Source organism: Mauremys mutica, chromosome 14, assembly GCF_020497125.1.
Source record: "Mauremys mutica isolate MM-2020 ecotype Southern chromosome 14, ASM2049712v1, whole genome shotgun sequence".
Lineage (NCBI taxonomy): Eukaryota > Metazoa > Chordata > Testudines > Geoemydidae > Mauremys > Mauremys mutica.
The window spans coordinates 33,360,402-33,380,170 of NC_059085.1; the positions used below are offsets into that span (position 1 = coordinate 33,360,402).

The 19,769-nt window shown below is 41.3% G+C and overlaps 1 long non-coding RNA gene across 3 annotated transcripts in view; it reads left to right on the forward strand.

The window, feature by feature from the left end:
* Nucleotides 1-1,983: 1,983 nt before the first annotated feature.
* Nucleotides 1,984-19,769, forward strand: part of LOC123349637 — a 113,327-nt gene continuing 95,541 nt past the window's right edge. For all 3 annotated transcript variants that reach the window (XR_006573605.1, XR_006573606.1, XR_006573607.1), the window contains exon 1: nt 1,984-2,160. This is a non-coding gene — a long non-coding RNA (uncharacterized LOC123349637). The remainder of the gene's footprint in view (nt 2,161-19,769) is intronic.

Here is a 19,769-nt window from a genome sequence, read left to right on the forward strand (position 1 = left end):
CTAACAAAAGGCTTAGGAGAGAGAAGTTGGGTGGGGGGAGCTTTAGAGGAGAAAAGAAGCTCCTAGAGGGCCTGGACTAGTCTACAGAAAAGCTATACAAGCAGGGAGTCCTGGGAGAGACCCTTAGTAACCATGAGGGAGACTGCAGAGCTCTCTAGACAGTGGAGAAGTCTGAGGCCTTACAGCAAAAGGTGCTGCTGCTGAAACCTAGAGACTTTTGTTTTGAGATTGTTACATTTTAATCTGGGCTCTGAGGTAAGAGCCTTTAAATCCTTGCACAATGCTCCTTTCAGAAGGTTTTTATTAAAGGGAGATACTCCACTGTAAAGTGGCTGGCTTCTCCTTGACCAGGCTGTTTAAGTGACCTCATGGTTTCCTCATTAAGGAAGGGCAGCTGAGGTAGGCCACAGCAGAGTCCTGCTTTGCCACAAGGAAGTGCTTGGGAGGTGGATGGTGCACCTCTTGCAGAGGCTGATAGAGAAGAAGAGGGCTGAAGGATGAGTCTAGTGTGGTCAAAGACTTGTCTGTTGTGACGTTGGTTTGGGGCTGAGGCTAAGGGACTCTATTACACAGTGTTCAACCCCTGCCTGGGAAGTGGCTTGGCCAGAGGGCCGAGTCACCTCTATCTGGGGAGTAAGATGAAAATTGTTCTGGGGAAACTGAGGGGAACGGGGGGAGTAGGGGCGGCTCTAGCAATTTTGCTGCCCCAAGCACGGCGGCACGCCGCTGGGGGCGCTCTGGCGGTCGCTGGTCCCGCGGATCCGGTGGACCTCCCGCAGTCGTGCCTGCGGAGGGTCCGCTGGTCCCACGGCTCTGGTGGAGCATCTGCAGGCATGCCTGCGGCTGGTCCACCGGAGCCGTGGGACCAGCGGACCCTCCGCAGGCACGCCTGCAGGAGGTCCACCGGAGCCGCCTGCTGCCCTCCTGGCGACAGGCAGAGCACCCCCCGCAGCATGCCGCCCCAAGCACGCGCTTGGCGTGCTGGGGTCTGGAGCCGGCCCTGGGGGGGGAGTGCCACAATGATGGGTCTCCTTATGAGGGGGCATCCTCTGGAGGTGATTCTGTAAAGGACCCCATAGTTGAACATACCCTCAGAAAGGACCCACCCCTCTATCCCCCAGGCAAAACTCAGCCAATGTATACACCCCTGGAGTACCTCATTTCAAGGGTTGTCACTCACTTTCGTCCCATGTACATTACCTACTTTCCACAGAAAATGATGTCTTTTCTCTTCTATTGTTAAACATTATTTACAGCAGAAATAGAGAATCCTGACATGAATGTTATCCCAAGAATAATTTACACCAAAGGAAAAGAATCCCACCTGGCTTCAGTGTTGTTCATGCCATAAACTTGATATTCTTCACTGGGGGTCTCTGTCATGTGTTGCAGCCCGCATTTGGGCCTTGATAACTTGTGAGGAATGCCCCAGGCATCTTAGTGCCTGCCATGGCACCCAGCTGCTCAGCACCTTCCAGACATCCTCCAGCTCCCACTCTCCTCCTTCAGACAGAGGTATTGGATGTAGTGCAGCTTTCATGTATTATCCTTGCAACTGCAGGAGCAAGGCATATGTGGAAATCTGTGATACCCTGTCTTCAGTGAGTGAGCTGCACAAAACAGAACACTTATGATAAAGCTCCAGAGAGGTAATCTAGATGGAAAAAATATATATTTCAGATTCAAGAAAATAATACAGAAAAAAAGCATGTTAAGTCTTAGAGACTATGCCGTGACTCAGTAACATTTTGTACCTGTGCTGGAACTCTAAATGGCAGCTGCCTCACAACTGCTCCTGCAGTAGGGTTCTCTGCCAGAAACACAATGACAGCGCTGCTGCTTAGTTATATATTACTCATTTCTGTGTTTTGTGCTGTCACCCAGCCAACATTGCTGTAGCTTCCAGAAGTCCCACTATGGTGGGGTGTAGTACCCCTTTAAGGAACAGTCTGAAGTTTACAGTTGAAGCAAGTCTGAGAGCAATGAAGATTACCCTGTGCCAGCCTGGGGGCTGGGCTATATAAACAGGAAGAGGAAGCTGAATAGCTGTGTTGGAGCAATGGGGCTGTGGTTTTACTCTCAGGCTCCAGGAGACTAGACTCACTGGGCTCAGAGACTTTGCTCACTGTAAGTTTAGGTGTCCTGAACGAAGGCCCTGAGGTAAGGGTCTTATGAATTTTAAGACCACTCCTTCCAAGGTACTTTCATAAAGAAGACAGAATTGTTTTAATAGTTTGGCTTGGGTCCTTTACACCCAGTCACAGACCAGTTCCCCAATATGCTGAGTAGTGTACAAACAGCATAAAAGAGATGACCACTGCCCTAGAGAACTTGCAATCAGTTAACACTGATTCTCATGCTATATATTTTGTGTATCCTGACTTGTGTTGTTTAACTTTTCAAGCCATTGCTTTGTATTTACTCTTGTTTTGTTTTTAGCATTTAATTTTCTGTAGCTGCTAATGTACATGTTTGTGTATTTTTATACACACACACACACACGCCCCTACCTACCTACCTACCTAACAGCTGGTGGTATGGGGGGCAAGACAGCTACTGATCCTGCTAGATAAAGGAAAAAATTAATCTGCCTTGGTTTAGAGGCAGTGGGCAAAACCAGCCAGTTAACTACCTCCTGAAGAGCATGTTGTCAGGGTCCTGTGGGGCTACTCCCCTCAGACCAGTGGGGAATAGAGGTGGTACTGGAGTGGTAAGGGCTACTGGAAGAGAGTTGGCTTGGGTTGGGGTGATTTCCGCTGCAGAGCTCCAGAAGCAGAAACTGACATTTTCTGAGTACTGATTCCACCAAATCCAGATAAATGTAGGTTTCCTATTCTGGATCTCAATCACCCCACACAGTCCTACATTTTCAGACTGCCTCCCTTTTTGGGTGCCCATCTTGAGACCCTCTGTATCTCAAACGGGGCACCCAGAATCACTTGTAATTTTTTATATATATAAAATCTTCACTATTATTTTTAACCATACTAAAGTAAAAGTGCTTTTCAAATGTATGCTTCAGTTCTAGGCAATAGCTATAGCTTTTTCATCCTCTATCTTTAAATGAAGCATTTCTTATTTTAGAAATAGGTATAATAATAGAATTTGCCTCCACACTCTGGAGGGGAGGGCGAAACTCTTATTTTAAATGCACTATCATAATGGACTGTTACCAGAGAGCTATTCATACAACAGATGCTGTGAAGATATTTGCTGATTGTGTGTGTTGCTGATTAACCTTTGTAGGACCAGACTTCTACCCTGTAGACACAGGAACGCAAATTCTCTCTAAGTGACTCTGAGTGCTAATAAAAACCACAGCTAATGCAAAATAAGGTATCTGAAATATTCAAAGTTTCTGGAAATATTTGCCCTCTGTTGCATGTAGCTGAACTCCTCTTCCTCCTACAATATCAAGCGTTGTGCTCAATTCCATTTGTCTGTTTGAATTAGAAATAATAATCAGGTGGTTCAGTTATACTTAGTAAATAAACTAAATAGTCCCTGTAGTTGTTCATTAAAACCTCCATGACATATGCATCAATTACCAAACAGCTTGAACAAAACAGAGGTAAATTAACTTTCTGAAACCTATTGTCATAGCCAAGAAGTGTGCAAAGCATTAAAAGTGATTTCATGGCTTAAAGTTCATCCAAAGTGCTATTAGCTTTACGTCCAATTTTGGACTGTCAAGGGGAATATTTACAATAGTAATTTCAGATCATTATCTTAGCATTCCAATGCAAATAGCCACAATTTAATTCATTATCACTCACATTACATCTTTATTTTGCCACCAACTGGTAGCTGACATTTCCCAAACTACCAGGAGGAAATGCTAATTAGCCCAGAGTGCTCTCTTACCCTTTCTTAACTTCATCATGTTTTTGTCTTTGTCAGAGCAACGTGAAACATTCCCCTGATTCTGGTCATCTGTTCCCTCCCTCCCCTACCACCTCACTGACCTAGGTGGCAAATGGGAATGGTGGACAGGCTATTAAAATAATGCCCCTCTCCCTGTCTGTCTTTCTGTGCAGTGCCTAGGAATGCAGTGTCAGAGTGGTGTAAAAAAATGACCCCTTTCCCTCAGCTTACCCACCCAACTTAATTTAGAAGATCTAAAGTGATCTCTGGAGTGGAATAGTACATGCATTAATATGCAAATGAACTGCCAAGAAAGTTCAGATTTGCATTTAGACTGGACAAAGGGGAAGGAAATGGCTTTTTCATGCTGTTCCCTTGCATCACCACCGTTTCACAAATTACTAATCCCAGAAATGATGCCAGAAGGGACTTTCTCACTACATTTCATTCATGCTCAGGTGGGTTTGATTCATCTCAATACGCCTGGCATTTTACTGTAAACCTGCAAATTTTAAGTGAGGCAGCAAAGCCTCTGAGGTTCTAAGAATTGAATATGTCTGAAATAAAAACAATTAGTAAACATCAAATGAAGGATCCCCTCCTGATGGGGGCTAGAATAGCAGTAAGTAGGGGGTAAGGTAATCTTATGACTGTTTCCCTAAGAACTAACAATTACATCTAGGAGAACATCTTCAGACCATTAGGGAATAATAATATTCCAGACTGCATATGTACGATGAATGAGAAATTCATACACTGAATGCCAAATTTATTGAAGGAAAAAGATCTTTAAATCAGTGCATTAAACCTGTCTAACCGCTTTTACAGTGGATAGAATTTAGACAGCTCATCCAAGTGTCCTTATGTGGAATCAGCAGCCTAGATGGATTTAAAATGAGAAATCATTTTAGAGTTAAAACCCAGTTCAGGGTCCCTGCTGTATAAAATCCCAGGAAATTAAATATTTCAATAAATACTTTTCTAGAGACCCTCTTTAGGTCTGAGATTTATCCTGATCAGAGATACACTAGTAAACTTCACTGCAGCAACTGAGTCAGAGATTCTATATCTGAAAACAGTCCAGTATTTAATGACTTTGGAGCCTCAAAGGGCAGGTACTTTTCAGAAATAGGTGTTAAAGGTACTTGCCCTGGGGCATCAACAAATAAGAATTTCCAGACCAGTTTTATGTTTGCTGCTTAAGCTTTCTAGGAGAATTTTCCCCCTTCTGGCTACTGCAGCAAAGAAAATACCATAACTCATCACATTTCTGTTTGCCAACATTTATTTGGCCTTTGGTTTGTGACGGGGGAGGGATGGGCAGTGCCTCTTACTCCTGGGATTACACTTTGATGTGTCCGTTTTCAAATGCACACAAACTGAAGTATTAATTTTTGTAGAAAGGCAAGGAAGTTTTTCAAGCTAGACTCAACCTATCTTTATTTTTCCTTTGCTGCTTTATTGGAGGAACTACTCATGGAGTAAGGAGATCCTTGGCAGGAACTAAGGCATTAGACTCTGGCCCAAAATCCACAGCATAGACTAGCATTGTGTATGTAACTGAAGTTATTTCCTAAACTTAAAATAATTTGTGTTAAGAGGTAATTGACTGAGGAGAACATCCTGGGCTTAATCCTCCATTGCCTTGCATCTTGTGTCATTAAATGAGCATGTAATGAGTGCAAAGTGGATGTAAAATATTACCACGTAGTAGCATTTTACTCCCACTTTGCCCAATGAATTCACCTGGTATAGGGTGATGTGAAATCCAGGGGCCTCTCTCTCTCTTCCAGAGGTTTAATTTGTTTAATAGTGAGTTGTGCAGAGCTGAGGGGAGGATGGAAGTTCTATTTCACGGAAGATTTCAAAGTGTGTTTTCATTCTGAATTGGAGCACCATCCAAAAACATTGAAATTTTGTGTGAAGGAAAATTCCCAAGATAATTTGTTTCAGGTCATTCAAAATGTTTTGTTTTGACAGAAATGTTTTGGTTTGATTTTTACTCTTTTTATTTTGTATTATGTTATAATACTAAATAAACAAAATTTCAATTAAAGATGTTTTGTAAGAGAAATAAAAACATTGTTCTGATAATGTTAAAAAGGAACATTTTGACAATGTCATTTTTTTTTTCTAAAAAAACCCCTCGTGAATTGAACTTGATTCATGAAGCATTTCTGTTCTGATGGAATTGCATATTCACATGGAATACGGTTCCATCATAACTTCTTTGACTTGCTCTAGGGTTGTATGCAGTGTTGTAGCTCTGTCAATCCCAGGATATTAGGCAATGGGATGCAGACCTGAAGAAGAATTCTGTGTAAGCTCTAAAGCTTGTCTCTCTCACCAACAGAGAAGTTGGTCCAAAAAGGATATTACTTCACCCATCTTACCTCTATAGCTCTAGAGTTGAGATTTAGTTTCTTTGTTTTTTCTCATGACAATAGATATTTTCCCTAGTTTAATATTTCATTTCTTTGTATCCTTCCTTTTTCATTTGATTAGTGGTCCTCTGTGGGTTGCTCCATGTGACTTGTATGCTGGTCCTAGTGTTGTCAACCATTCTTTTAAAAACAAGCAAACAAAACCAGTGGTCTTATTGAGGAGACTTTCTGGCATACCATAAGCTGTCATCTTTCTTTTGATCTCGAATCATGAATGCAGTTTCTCTTGTGTTTCTAATGTAGTCTGTAGAGGCAGTTGAACTAGAAGATATCCAATGGCTAGGTGGCCTTAGACAATTCCCTCAATTCACATTGTACTCAAGATCACTCAGACAAGGAAGAAGGGGATGTGTGTTAACTAATTAAAGAAGGGGTGGGATGGGGTGGAGATTAGAGCTAATAGACATGCTTTGTCTCTAATGTGTTCCCCTCTACCTGCAATCCAAGCATCTGTGAGTAATCACCTCAGAAATCTTTTTGGTGCCATCTAGTTGGAAAACAAAGCATATTTTTGGCACCAGAAATATGTTATCAAATCAAGTGCTGTATCAGTAGATGATGTGACTCATTTGACATAGGACCTGGTTGCCTGGTCAGTGGGAAAACTGGGGATTTGGCAGGAGAAGAGGAGGAAATCTCTGAGAGCTTTTCCTCACAAAAACTTGTCTTTTGTTATTCCATTTTAGGATGAGAAGGATTTGCCCATCCTGCCCTTTCCACAACCCTCCCTCTTTCTGCACAGGGCTCCCCTTCCCCCTCCTTATCCTGGAGTATCAGTAGGATGCCTTGGTTCTTCATTCTTTGTCCCTGGTGCCTTCACTGGGCCATGGGGACTCTCTAGAATGGAGCAAGGAACTCGGCACAAACACTAGCAATCTTTTCTTTGAAAAAGTTAGTGATCTTTTGTTCAGTGATATAGGATGGTGGAAAATAGGGAAGAAGATCTTATTAAGGTAGCAACTAAGTGGCTGATGGTGCAGGTGTGTGAGTCCATGTAGTTGGAGGAATAATGCTATTTGGCAAGGAATATGGTAAAATTGTGAGACCAGAAGAAACATTTTGTGTAGGAAATTCAAGTGGTTGCTTCAATAATTCATGTGATTGCTATGGAAGTTTGTCATGCTTTTCTTGGTCTGAAAGCAGTGGCTAGGAGTGCTTAAACAATTTCTCCTCTGATCTGAATGTATTGCTTCTCTGCTAAGACTTAGAAACAGTTTCTTTTCCTAATTACATTATCTAACAACATCATTGAAGTTAAAGCAGGATTATATGGGGCATGTTGTACTTGTGGGATGTGCAGCAGATATGGTACAGCTGGCATGCAATTGACCAGTCTGGAAGGCACTATACACTGGTTTCCCAGAAACTGGCTGGATCATTAAGTTAGAATCTGCGTGTTATCATTGAGTTAGAATCCTCCGGGGGTCAGGTTTGGTTTTGTGGCTCTGATTTCTTGTCTCTCTGAACCTCAGAGGAAAGAAGAGGCTTAAAATAATTTGTTCAATTTTATCCACGCTCCTCGTCTCTCTTTCTTCCTCTGTCACCCTGCCATTGAACCCCCATCCAATGCACACGGCTATGTTCTCAATAGGTTCGTAATGCAGAGATCTAATTCTGAATGGTGTGCTGACTTCAGCAGCTCTTCTGACTTGCACAAAAGGTGATTTTCTTCCTATTTTAAAAATTCTCTGCAGATTTGCTCTTCATCTCTGGTTCAGTCAGGGAACCGCAGTGATCTCCTGAGCTTGGTGCACTTTGTCACAATTAGAATCTCTAGTAAACCTCTAGTTAGGGCTCTAAATGAACAGCGGTACTCCATGAGAAGGCTTTTATGAAAGCTAATCGAGGTATAGTTACAGTAAAGAATACAAAGTCTGATCCTGGCTGTAACTCCTCCTCCTTAATAAAAGAGAAAAAAGGAAATGAAAGGGAAAAAAAATAAGTGACAGTGAGAGAGCGCCTTTTCTCTTCTGAGTCCCTTAGATCTTCAGGAAGGCTTTGAAGAACCATTTTTTTAACATAAAAGTTTTTCCTTTTTATTTTTTGTAAGCCTACACCTTTTAATGCATTGACCATGACCCTTCGTTTAAACCACTGTGTCCTATCTGAAGGGCCACAGCGGTACTAAGCCAGACTAGATCTAGTGGTTAAGAAGAACTCTTTCCTATTGGTTTCCTTTTATTTGATATTTTTGTAATTCTCTTTCTCTCTCTCTCTCTGCTAAAGCAAGTATTTTAGGCTAAAAAATATTCACCGCTGTCGCTAAAATTTTAACAAGTTCCCCACCAGATACTTTCAGAGGGTGCAATTTTATGATCTCAGATCTACAAGGTGGATTTTGATTTTAATATTCCATGTTTGTGTGCATGTCTATTAGGAAAATAGAATATCCAACATAACCGTCATGTGGATTTGAGAGCTGGAATTTGCTCTAAATAAATAAAAAGGTAATTCTCCTACCTTTCAAATCCATACTGACTTCTGGTACTTAGGCTTCAGGAATATAGCAGGCTCCACAGAAGAAGACATGCTTATTTTTACCTTTTGTCTTTTGATAGCCTGACTCTTATGATTATCTGGGCATGCATTCTTGAGAAGCTTTAGGTTAGGCTTTTTGGTTTATAATATGATCAGGCAGATGTTTATGTGTATGTATGGTCTTCATTTTTCCCTGAGACTTTTTAGGTATTTAGCATGAACAAAATTACTCCAGCAAGTGGGAATTTAGCACCTTTTGATCAACAGCGTTTCTAAAGAAACTGCTGTGAAGTCGTCATGACTCTGTTGTTGTCAGTTCCTCCAAACCTATTGCACATCCTTGGCACAGATCATCCCTTCTCCACTTTACTGCTGTCCAGCCTCTCTGGCTGGCCTAATAACATATGATACTGTTGTGTTTTTCGTCTAAGTTGTGTGTGTTTTTGTGGTTTGTGGCTATGGGATGAACATTTAATTCCATACAGTGTGTTAATGTGTTGAACTCTTCATTGTTCTGTCCCGAGTGGAAGAAAGTCATAACTCAGGCTATATTGTGGGAGTTCTTGGCAGTAGCTCCAGTGAATTCAGAAGAATCCTTGCTACTGGACTACATTTTCCTGGCTGGTGCAAAGTAGTCTGGATCCTTGTGCTGATCCCTTTCCTACCCACTTTGGGAGCCATGTTAGTATGGTTGATGTTAGCCTGAAGGAGTCTTGATATCAAGGTAGTGTAAGGCACAGATTGTACTCACCTGATGATAATGTTGAGGGGGGAGGGGATATCCTTGTGCCCACTCCCCTCACTCATGTACCAGAGCCAGAGGCAATCAAGCTTATGTTTTGTTAAATGACAAAGTCTCGTCTTTTATCGATTGGCCTTAATTCTTTACATTTTTATAGTTAGTTTAGTTTCCAGTGCAATGCTGTCTGAAATACCACAGTTCTTTCCTATTCTAATTATGAAGAAAGACTGTTCTATCTCAGTGGCTGTTAGTATATGTTGACTCTTTTTAATGGTGACTAGTGCTTGTCATTTCACAGAAAATAGCCAGTTTTACTTCTTATCAAGACTAAACACTTCTTGACAAACACAAGAATCTGCTGCTAAAACTGAACATACTCAGCTTGTTTTGCCAAGCTGAGCTCTATAACCAGCTACCTATCGTAGTGCCTCCACTTATCTTATACTTCAGTCATGATATCTAAACAACCTTCTGTATATATTTCTTCCTATCCTGAGTTTGGTGGAATGTAATTCTAAAAACTTGTGTCATCTTATAAAGACTGGAGTTACTGAGGATATTGGGAATGTAGTACTGGGACTTTTCCTCAGTTTCTTTAACATATACCACAAGGAGTTAGGGATCTTCAGACATATGTGAGTCAGGCAATGTTTGTTCCAGCTCTGGAAATGTAGTTTAAAGCATTGAATCCCAAGATAGCTCCCTGTGAAGTAATTCTCTGGGTGAAAGGGGTGGGGGGATGAGAGAAGGACCTTTTACTGTGTAGGACTTAAGACAGATGAGTGCAGTTCTGTGACCGCTGGACTCTTGGTTACCCATAACACACACTGAATGGGGATTCAGCGTGGAATGTCAATGAAGGGTGAGGCTGTAGGGTAAGGACCAGTTGCAAGTAAGCTGTAAAATGTAATTTCAGTAATCCTTTTAATATTAATAAAGCTGGCATGCAATTAATGCTGCCAATTAAAGACTGACGTTCCTACAATAATATTCTTTCAATTTGCTTTTTGCAGTGCTTTCACCTATGCCATCTGCGATGTTTGTATAGCTTGGTGACCTTTTCAACAGTTTATTGTTCTCATTTTTCTGTCCATATGAGAGAGATGGAATTCTCCAAGGGAAGCTACTTAAACATATGATAAGATATAATATTACAGTGTAGAAACTGGCCTTTAGGATTCCCTGTGCATACTGTAACAAGATCGATTTAAGAACTTTTCCTAATTTTCTCTGTTGGGGAGGATTTTGTTATTATTTTGAGGGAAGATTTTCAGCTGGTGTAAATCAGCATAGCTCTATGGGCTTTAATGGAAGTAGGTCAATTTACACTAGCTGAGGATATGGCCTCTTCTGTGGTAAGCATGACAGTCTCTCAGTTTTCAAGACACACAAAAAGGCATTCTCTGCATTGAGGTGCTCATTGTATAATACAATGGGATTTGCTAGTAGACCTAGTGAACATGGGTTCTGGGTCTGGGTTTTTTCTCTCCCAGTTCCTTCCCTTTTTGGGGGGAGGGGGAGGATTTGACTGTTGTGGGTTACCATTTGCAAGTATCATAGAAGAAGTTTCCTTAAGAAGAATTTGAATGAGGAAAGGGTGGGGTCTGAAACTGGGATTATGGGTTAGCATCCATGCCTTGGGAGCACCATGGAAGAAAGCATGACAATAGGAGTGGGAGAAGAAAACCCATCAGGTGATGAGACTGACGATGGTGGTGAAGTGAAGGGTGGGAATGTGAACTATTGTGGTGAAACAAGATTTGAGATGAAAGCTAGGCAAGAATTGTGAAGAAGATGAAAAAGAAGATGAGGAATTCAGTTTGATATGATATACAACATGGGCAGAGACAGAATAAAATATGCCAAATAGCCTTATCAAAGCAGGTCAACCCTGAAATAAAGAAGCCAACATTAGGGGTTAGAAGCCATTTCATTCTCCAATTCAATGAATCCTTGGACTCCTCACGAAGGAATGACAAATTGGGGGGGGGGCAGAATTAGTGATCTGTAATTGTATAGAGATCACAATCAATTGATTTCACCCAAGACCCTGAACAACTGGATTGTAACAACTTTGATCATCACTGAGCTGAGCAGATCTCCAGCAGATAACCTAGAGTGAAAGGTGCTGTTCACCACTGTTATTTTATTCAGTAATCCATTTCCCCAAATGCCTGATGTTTTCTTCCCACGTTTGTTTGTTCGTTCAGGAAAGCTGACTAATGTTCACTCTCCACAGTGAGGTTCATTTTCCTTATTGTATTCAAAGCTGGAACATTTTTTAATTAAACACCATGAACAACATATTTAATGAAGTAGCTTAAATTTAGATCAGTGTGGCAGATAACTTGATGTTTGTTGTGTTTGAAAGAATAAGATCCCAAATCAAATATGATAAAGAACCAGAACAATAATTTAGGGCTGTTCCCATAAGTTTGTAGCTCTTACTTCAATGGAGTTACACTAATTTACCAACAACTGAGGATCTAGCCCTTTAATTCTGTAACTTCAGATTTCAAATATATACTAAAATGGTGGGGAGGATGTGCTGTAGGCAAATATTTTCAAAAATAATTCTGATTCTCACTGTTTGCTTAGTCCATGGAGTTGTCTCAGAACACCAACTACAACCTGTGAAAACAAGATTGTTTGTTTCCCTCTGGAACTTCCTTGCATAAATATTTCAGTGACAAGATACATAAATTTACAAAAGTTTGAGGTAAATTGAAAAGAGGAAACAATAAGACAGACTGTCTTGTACACCAATAAATATTACATTGCCTCTACATAATAAAGTTCTCTAAAGGACACAGAATTATCAAAGTTACCAGAAGATCTTATACAAGGGGGGAAATGAATTTGAGAGACCATCTTGTAATACAGTTGTTGATTTTATACGTCTGTCTTTTAATGGCAAGCTCTGACACCTACTCTGTAATACCATATTATTTCCTGATTTTTCTCTTCTATCCCTTTATCTCTGTTATAATCTCTTCTGAATGATCATTTCTTTAAAAAGTAAAGATGGTCTTGAACATTGCCAATATCCTTGTTACTTCTTCGCCCCATCTGATGAATTTCACTGAATGAAATGCAATGAATCTGATTGAATTTCATACTATTTACTTCAGACCGTTTCTCCAGTTCATCCAGATCATTTTGAATTTTAATTCAATCCTCCAAAGCACTTGCAACTCCTTTAAGCTTGGTATCATCCCCAAACTTTATAAGTGTACTTTCGATGCCATTATATAAATCACTGATGAAGATGTTGAACAGAACCGGACCCTGATCATTCGAGGACCCCACCTGATATGCCCTTCCTGCTTGATGGTGAACCACTGATAAGTACTCTCTGGGAATGGTTTTTCAACCAATAATATACCCACCATATAGAAGCTCCATGTAGTTTTGTTTGCTAGGTTTTTTTTTTATGAGAATGTCATGCAAAACAGTATCAAAAGCCTTACTAAAGTCAAGATGTACCACATCTACTGCTTCCTCCCATCCACTAGGCTTGTTATCCTGTCAAAGAAAGCTATTAGGTTGGTTTGACATGATTTGTTTTTGGCAAATCCATGCTGACTCTTACTTATCACTTTATTATCTTCTGGGTGTTTGAAAACTAATTGCTTAATTATTGGCTGGATTATTTGCTCCATTAAATTTCCAGGTACTGAAGTTAAGCTGACTGGTCAGTAATTCCCCAGGTTGTCTTTATTTCATTTTTATAGATTGGCACTATACCCTTTTTCAATCCTCTGGAATCTCTCCCATCTTCTATGACCTTTAGAAGGTAATCACTAATGGCTCAGATATCTCCTAAATCAGCTCCTTGAGTATTCTAGGATGTATTCATCAGGTCCTGGTGACTTGAAGACACCTAACTTGTCCAAGTAATTTTTAACTTGTTCTTTCCCTATTTTAGCCTCTGATCCTACGTCAGGCCACTGTCCAGCCACTTTCTCAGTGGCGAGTGAGGGTCGGGTGGGGAGAAGGAGGGGAGAAACCCAGTACTATCCACTACTCTGGGTCCCAGACCAGGAGGTCTGTAAATAGCAGCCACATGCTGCATCCCCTCTAACCCGTCATTCTGTTTCCCTGGGCCACATCCCCGCAGCCCCAGCACCTTCTTCGCCCTTGCTTCAGCGCCCCAGCAATCAGCCCGGAGCTGCTTTTGCTCCCCTGCTCCAGCTAAGCACTGATCTATCTAAGGTGCTAGCTTTCTTCAAGGCAGCTACTCCCTCCTTGAGGTCCTGGGAGCAACTAAAACTGTGCTACTCCACAGCCCTTCTTATATGGGCAAGCGTGACCCTGATTGGCTGCTTCTTGCAGCCCCTCTCTAATTGGATGCCTCCTGCACAGCCTCCCTAAGGCTCTATTAACCCCTTATGGGCCAGTGTGAGGCAGATGCCCCATCACACAGCCTTTCACTTTTAAATTATGTGCCATTATCAACGGGAAATGACTGCCTAGGAAGGAGTACTGCAGAAAGGGACCTGGGGGTCATAGCAGATCTCAAGCTAAATATGAATCAACAGTGTAACACTGTTTCAAAAAAAGGAAACATCATTCTGGGATGTATTAGCAAAAGTGTTGTAAGCGAGACACAAGAAGTAATTCTCCTGTTCTACTTTGTGCTGATTAGGGCTCAACTAGAGTATTGTGTCTAGTTCTGGGCACCACATTTCAGGAAAGATTTGGAGAAAGTCTAGAGAAGAGCAACAAAAATTATTGAAACTCTACAAAATATGAACTATGAGGGAAGATTGAAAAAATTGGGTTTGTTTAGTCTGGAGAACAGAAGATTGTGGGGGCATGATAACAGTCTTCAGGTACATAAAAGGTTGTTACAAGGAGGAAAAAGAAAAATTATTCTCCTTAGCCTCTGAAAATTAGGATAGGAAGCAAATTGCAGCAAGGGCGGTTTAGGTTGGACATTAGGAAAAACTTCCTAACTGTCAGGATAGGTAAGCACTGAAATAAATTGCCCAGGGAGGTTGTGAAATTTCCATCATTGGAGATTAAGAGCAGGTTGGACAAACACCAGTCAGGGATGGCCTAGATAATACTTAGTCCTGCCATAAGTGAAGGGGACTAGACTAGAAGACCACTCAAAGTCCCTTTGAGTTCTGTGACATGTCACATTTTGCTCTTTCCAAAACTGCAGTTTTGGATCACTGCTTTGGAACAGTTTAATTTTCTTGGTACAGTTTATTACTAAATACGATACCGTCATCAAAACAATTCAATATGCATGACCTAAATCTCCTGTCTTTCTTCCTTGCCACTTCCGTATTCAGGGTTGGTGACTTCTATAGCCTTCTTCCAAAACTCCTGATTGTATGCCACGTTCTTATTCAGAGCGATCTCTCTGAGGTCTGCTGATATCCAATCCATATTCCAAGCATTTGGAATGTTTGGTCATCTTTCAGCCATGATCATTGCAAGAGCCATCCTTCTGATATAGGTCTTAGGTCTTCACTGTATATGCCCATACCATTATATGGGCCTCCTTCAACTTGTCTTCAATTGGAGCAACCCTTATTAGGCCCCTTTACAACCTCATTTTGTTTCCTATCACTGTTGATCATCTCAACATCTTTATTTCCATGGTAGAAAGCATCCTGATTTCTTTTCTTGTGGCTGGCCAAGTCTGTTCCATACATAGGATGGGTTGAATTACAATTTTATATACTGTCTGTTAACCATATTAACAACTTTTTGTCATGAAAAACTGGGGTCAGCTCCTGCCATTTCTATGATTCTGGGCATCATTCAAGAGGGCCCGATTGTCAGCAACCATTGATTGTAGGTATTTAAGTTCTTTCACTCTTCTAAGCTCTCTACCTGTAATATCCTTTAAGTGAATCTTTCTCCCTTAGGGTACGTTTACACTTACCGGGACGGTCGACGCGGCGAGTTCGACTGCTCGGAGTTCGAACTATCGCGTCTGATCTAGACGCGCTAGTTCGAACCCCAGAAGCGCTAGTTCGAACTCCGGTACTCCACCGCGGCAGGAGGAGTTGCCGGAGTCGACCCTGGAGCCGCGGAGTTCGCTTCCGCGGCGTCTGGACGGTAAGTAAGTCGAACTAGGGTAGTTCGAATTCAGCTACGTTATTCACGTAGCTGAATTCGCGTACCCTAGTTCGACCCCCGAGCTTAGTGTAGACCAGGGCTTAGTTATCATAGCCTCAGTATTACCAAATGTTCACTTTAAGTCCAGCCTGCTCAAAACTACATGGCCACTGTTCAAAGTTGGCTTTCAGGGTCTCTAAGTCTACAGCACATATCACTAAGTTGCCAGCAAACAGCATGTTCCAAGGCTACTTCCTTTGTATATCTTCAGTTATGACAACCACAAATGCTCCTGATGCAGGCCAACATTTACTGGAGATTCTCTACTGTAGCCCCATTTAGTTTTGACTATGGTAGTTGAATTCCATCATACATATCCTGGATATGTCCTTCTGATTCACCTCTCCACCACAAACTCTGTCAAATTAACTGCCTTGACCATTATACATGACCATACATCTTTTCCAGGTTTAAAAACCAAGCCCAGTTGCTGTTTGTTTGTTCATAGAATGTCTCCATGAGGATTCATAGTGCAAAAATGGCATCAGTTGTGCTCCTTCCTGGCAAGAATCAGTACTGGCACTTTACAATAATCTTGTCTCATATTGTCATCATACTCTAGGATGTGACATCAGTTTAACTGGGCAATAATTAGTGCACAGTGTAATAACTCCTTTCTGTTTAAAAATAGGCACCACAAAGCTTTTCTTCCTTTCATCTGGCATTTTCTCTTTCTTAAGAATATCATTGAACAGACTTGTAAAATGCTTTCTTTCCTTCCCAATGACTTCAGCACATCCACTCGTATTTAATCTGGCCCAAATGCTTTCTCCTTTTTCATTTTCCTCAGTGTCTCCACAGCAACCTTTTCCTCCTGTATACAATCTGTTCCACTCTCATTTGGCTCACATGTCCTTAGTTTCACCCTTGGGTTCTCCTCATTCATTACTCTTTCAAAATAATCACTCTATAATTGTTGATTCACCATTTGTTTGCAATCTAGCATTTTCATTTCTAATGTAAGCAAACTCATTGACGTCCCTTGTCATTTTCTCTCTTGCCATGGCATACATTTCCTTCTCTTCCCCCCCTCCCCCAATGTCTTTCTACTCAGCTTGTCACAGGCCATACTTTTAGATTTTTGAATGCATCTTTTGGCCTCCCTTTTTGCATCCTGATTTTATTTCTTCTTTTTTTTTTTCCTTGAGGAGTTCCTTGAGGAGTCTTTTTCTTGCTTCTTATTCTTTTGAGCTCTGGTTTAATCACTCCTAGGGTTTCATGTGCCATCTCCAGCAAAGTTGAGTTTAGTTTGTAACAGTTGGTCTCCACACATCCTTGTGTGTAGTTAGGAAGTCTGTTTATTATTCCTTGCTTGAAGGTTGTTTTTTTAATATTTATTTTATTAATTATTCCCATCTTTAAGTTTCCATCACTTATGGCTTTCCAGGATCCTGAGGTTCAGGTTCTTCTGAGGTCTCTGCATTCTGAAGTTCTTAAGGCAAAGTCACCTGTCTCTCAGTGCACTCACTGGGTATTACCCTATAATCAGTTCATGATCTACCTCTTCCTTTTATTAAAAAGAAATCAATTTGAGATTTGTGTTCCTCCACTGGCATATGTTATGAGGAGGCTTTCCCTCTTCTGAAAGTGTCTTGTGATCACCAAGTCCAGTGCCAGACAAGTCTGGACCTTTTTTCTCCTTCAATGCCATGCCCTCCATATCCAGCCTTCACAGTATGAACTTGTGCATTAGATCTGCTCTGATAATTCTGTTCTCGTTAGATGGTATGTTTCCAATAAAAAGTGACTCATCCAAAAACTCCTCTTTTACCTATTGCGCCTCTCCTAACTGTGATGTGTACTTAGTATATTGATAGTGCCCTCTTTCCCACACAGTTTAACACTCACCAGTTGGTCCGACCTTGTGGTAACCTCTATCACATGCCGTTGCATAGTTTCATCTAGAATAATTTTAGCACCATTTCAGGAGGCGCAAACTCCCCGAGTACTAGCCCTCTGCTGCATCTTGGCTTTCCAACCTTTCCATTTGTTTGTCTGTGCATGTGCGACATTTACTCTTTTCCTCTTTAACACCACACCGAGCTCCAGATTTCTTCCAGAGTTCCTGCATTCTAACCTGCACATCTCAGCTCACTCACTTCTTTCAACGTTAGCGGCCCTTGCCCGGTTACAACAGTTAGGCAAGACTTGCAGGGAATGCCCTAGCCCTCTGGGGTGCATTGGACACTTATTGAAATCACATGAGCATATCTATGAGCTGAACTTTACAGATCAGCTGTCCATGCCTGAAACCTTTTGGTATAAAATTGGAGTTTTTCTAACTGCCTCACCAAGACTTATTTTAAGGAAGCCTTGATATCCTCATTATAGGGCCTATGTGACATATTATAGATGTAGCTGTGCCACTAGCTACCTTACCATGCCTTACTAAGAGATGCCTGACCTAACTCTATCTGCAGTTAAATAGTAAGGTCTGGAGGTTAATGCGAAGAGCTGGAGCAAGCTGTTCACAAGATATTGCAAGAAATTTGGAAAAGATCACAGATCTCCTGCCATTTTCCCCATTAGACTCAAGGGAAAAATGGCAAGTTAACAGTTATTTCTATCCTATTATTCCTATAGCAGTGTCGAGAGATTTCATTGTTGTAGCCAAAGGCTAGGTGAGAGGGGAAAGTGTTCAGTAAAACCCACTTTACTATATAAAGTTTAGCTGATTTCCCCCGCCCCCCCTTTGGTAACTTTCCTTTGATCTTTTAACTGAAATCTCTGTAGGTTTGGGAATATGGGTTGCTAGACCAGGAAGGAGAAGAGAGCTAAATCAGCTTTCGATTCAGCATTTTAAGTAACCCCAGCCACTTCTCAATAGCTGCTGAGTGTCACAGCAAGACTGGGAATGGAAGTGGCACCAAGCAGCTCCTGAGAAGTGGCTGGGCTTATTAAGTCCTACTTTAAAAAGTTGATTTCAAAGCTAATTTATGACTTTGCTTTCCTGCCTTTTAAGGATGAAGAAAACCTTAAAGGAGTCTTGCTGGCTGTAACAGAGGCAGAGTGGCACTGAAGGTGGAGTGGGAACAGAGAAATGGAAGGTTATAGGAACTGGTTACATTTGGAGAAAATGCCTGCACATTTCTCTTAAATGTAAAATTGAAATAGGGGAAGGCGAGGGCTGAAGGACACTTTAAACCAACCTCCCATGATTTTTCTATCCACTAAGCCTAATGGGCCCAATTTTTGTTATGCTAAAATCCCTTTACCTCTCTGGCACTGTAAAGGGGCGTTAATGTGGGTGTGAATGTAATGCATGCCTATCTACACTTCTTGTGTAATCTAAAGGGGGCTTGGTGTAAATGAGAATCAGGTGGCTGTAGAGGTTTCGTTGACGATAACGTTGTCCCATTGACACCAGCTGCATGGCTGTAATCTCACCATAAGGCCCACCTGGCCCATCAGAATATGACTTTGGAAAGTATGGTACGTAGACTAATTTAGAATCATAAAATTATAGGGTGTGAAGGGCCCACAAGTGGTCAAACTTAAAACTTGGTGTCTCAAACTGAATGCTTTCCCATAGTGAACTCCCTGCCCTTTTAATGGAATTGTCAGTCATGTAGAAAGCTTTTGTTTGAGGAAATATTGGGTAGATAATTCTCCTAATGAAGATCTCCTTCCTTTGTCTCCACGCTTGCCCTCTCTTTTGTTTTGCTGCACAGAGGCAGCAGCCAGGACTCTTCAATTACGGAAAGGCTTTTCATTTTCACAGCTGTTTTTGTAGACCTTCCTGCTAATGCATTTTGTCTGCCTTTGTCTTCCAGTCTCCTGTTTCTTTTGTTTTCTTTTAAAATGACAGCAGCTAGGACTTTTTCATTAGGCAAAGAACTAGGAGGAGTGAGTTCAGATCAGTTCCAGTTTAGGAGAGTGAATACAGCCTTCACTATTTAATTTTAAACTTGTTACAGATACTTATTAAACCAAATATTGTTTTATGGCCATGAAAGATTTACTAATTGGAAACATTTTTAGAGCAATGAATTTGAAATCTGTCTTGTAGCCTTGATTCTTAAGTCTCTTAGTCCTAGGGCCAGATCCAACAATGATTGACGTTAATAGGAATCTTGGCAATGGATCCTAATCTTATTGTTACT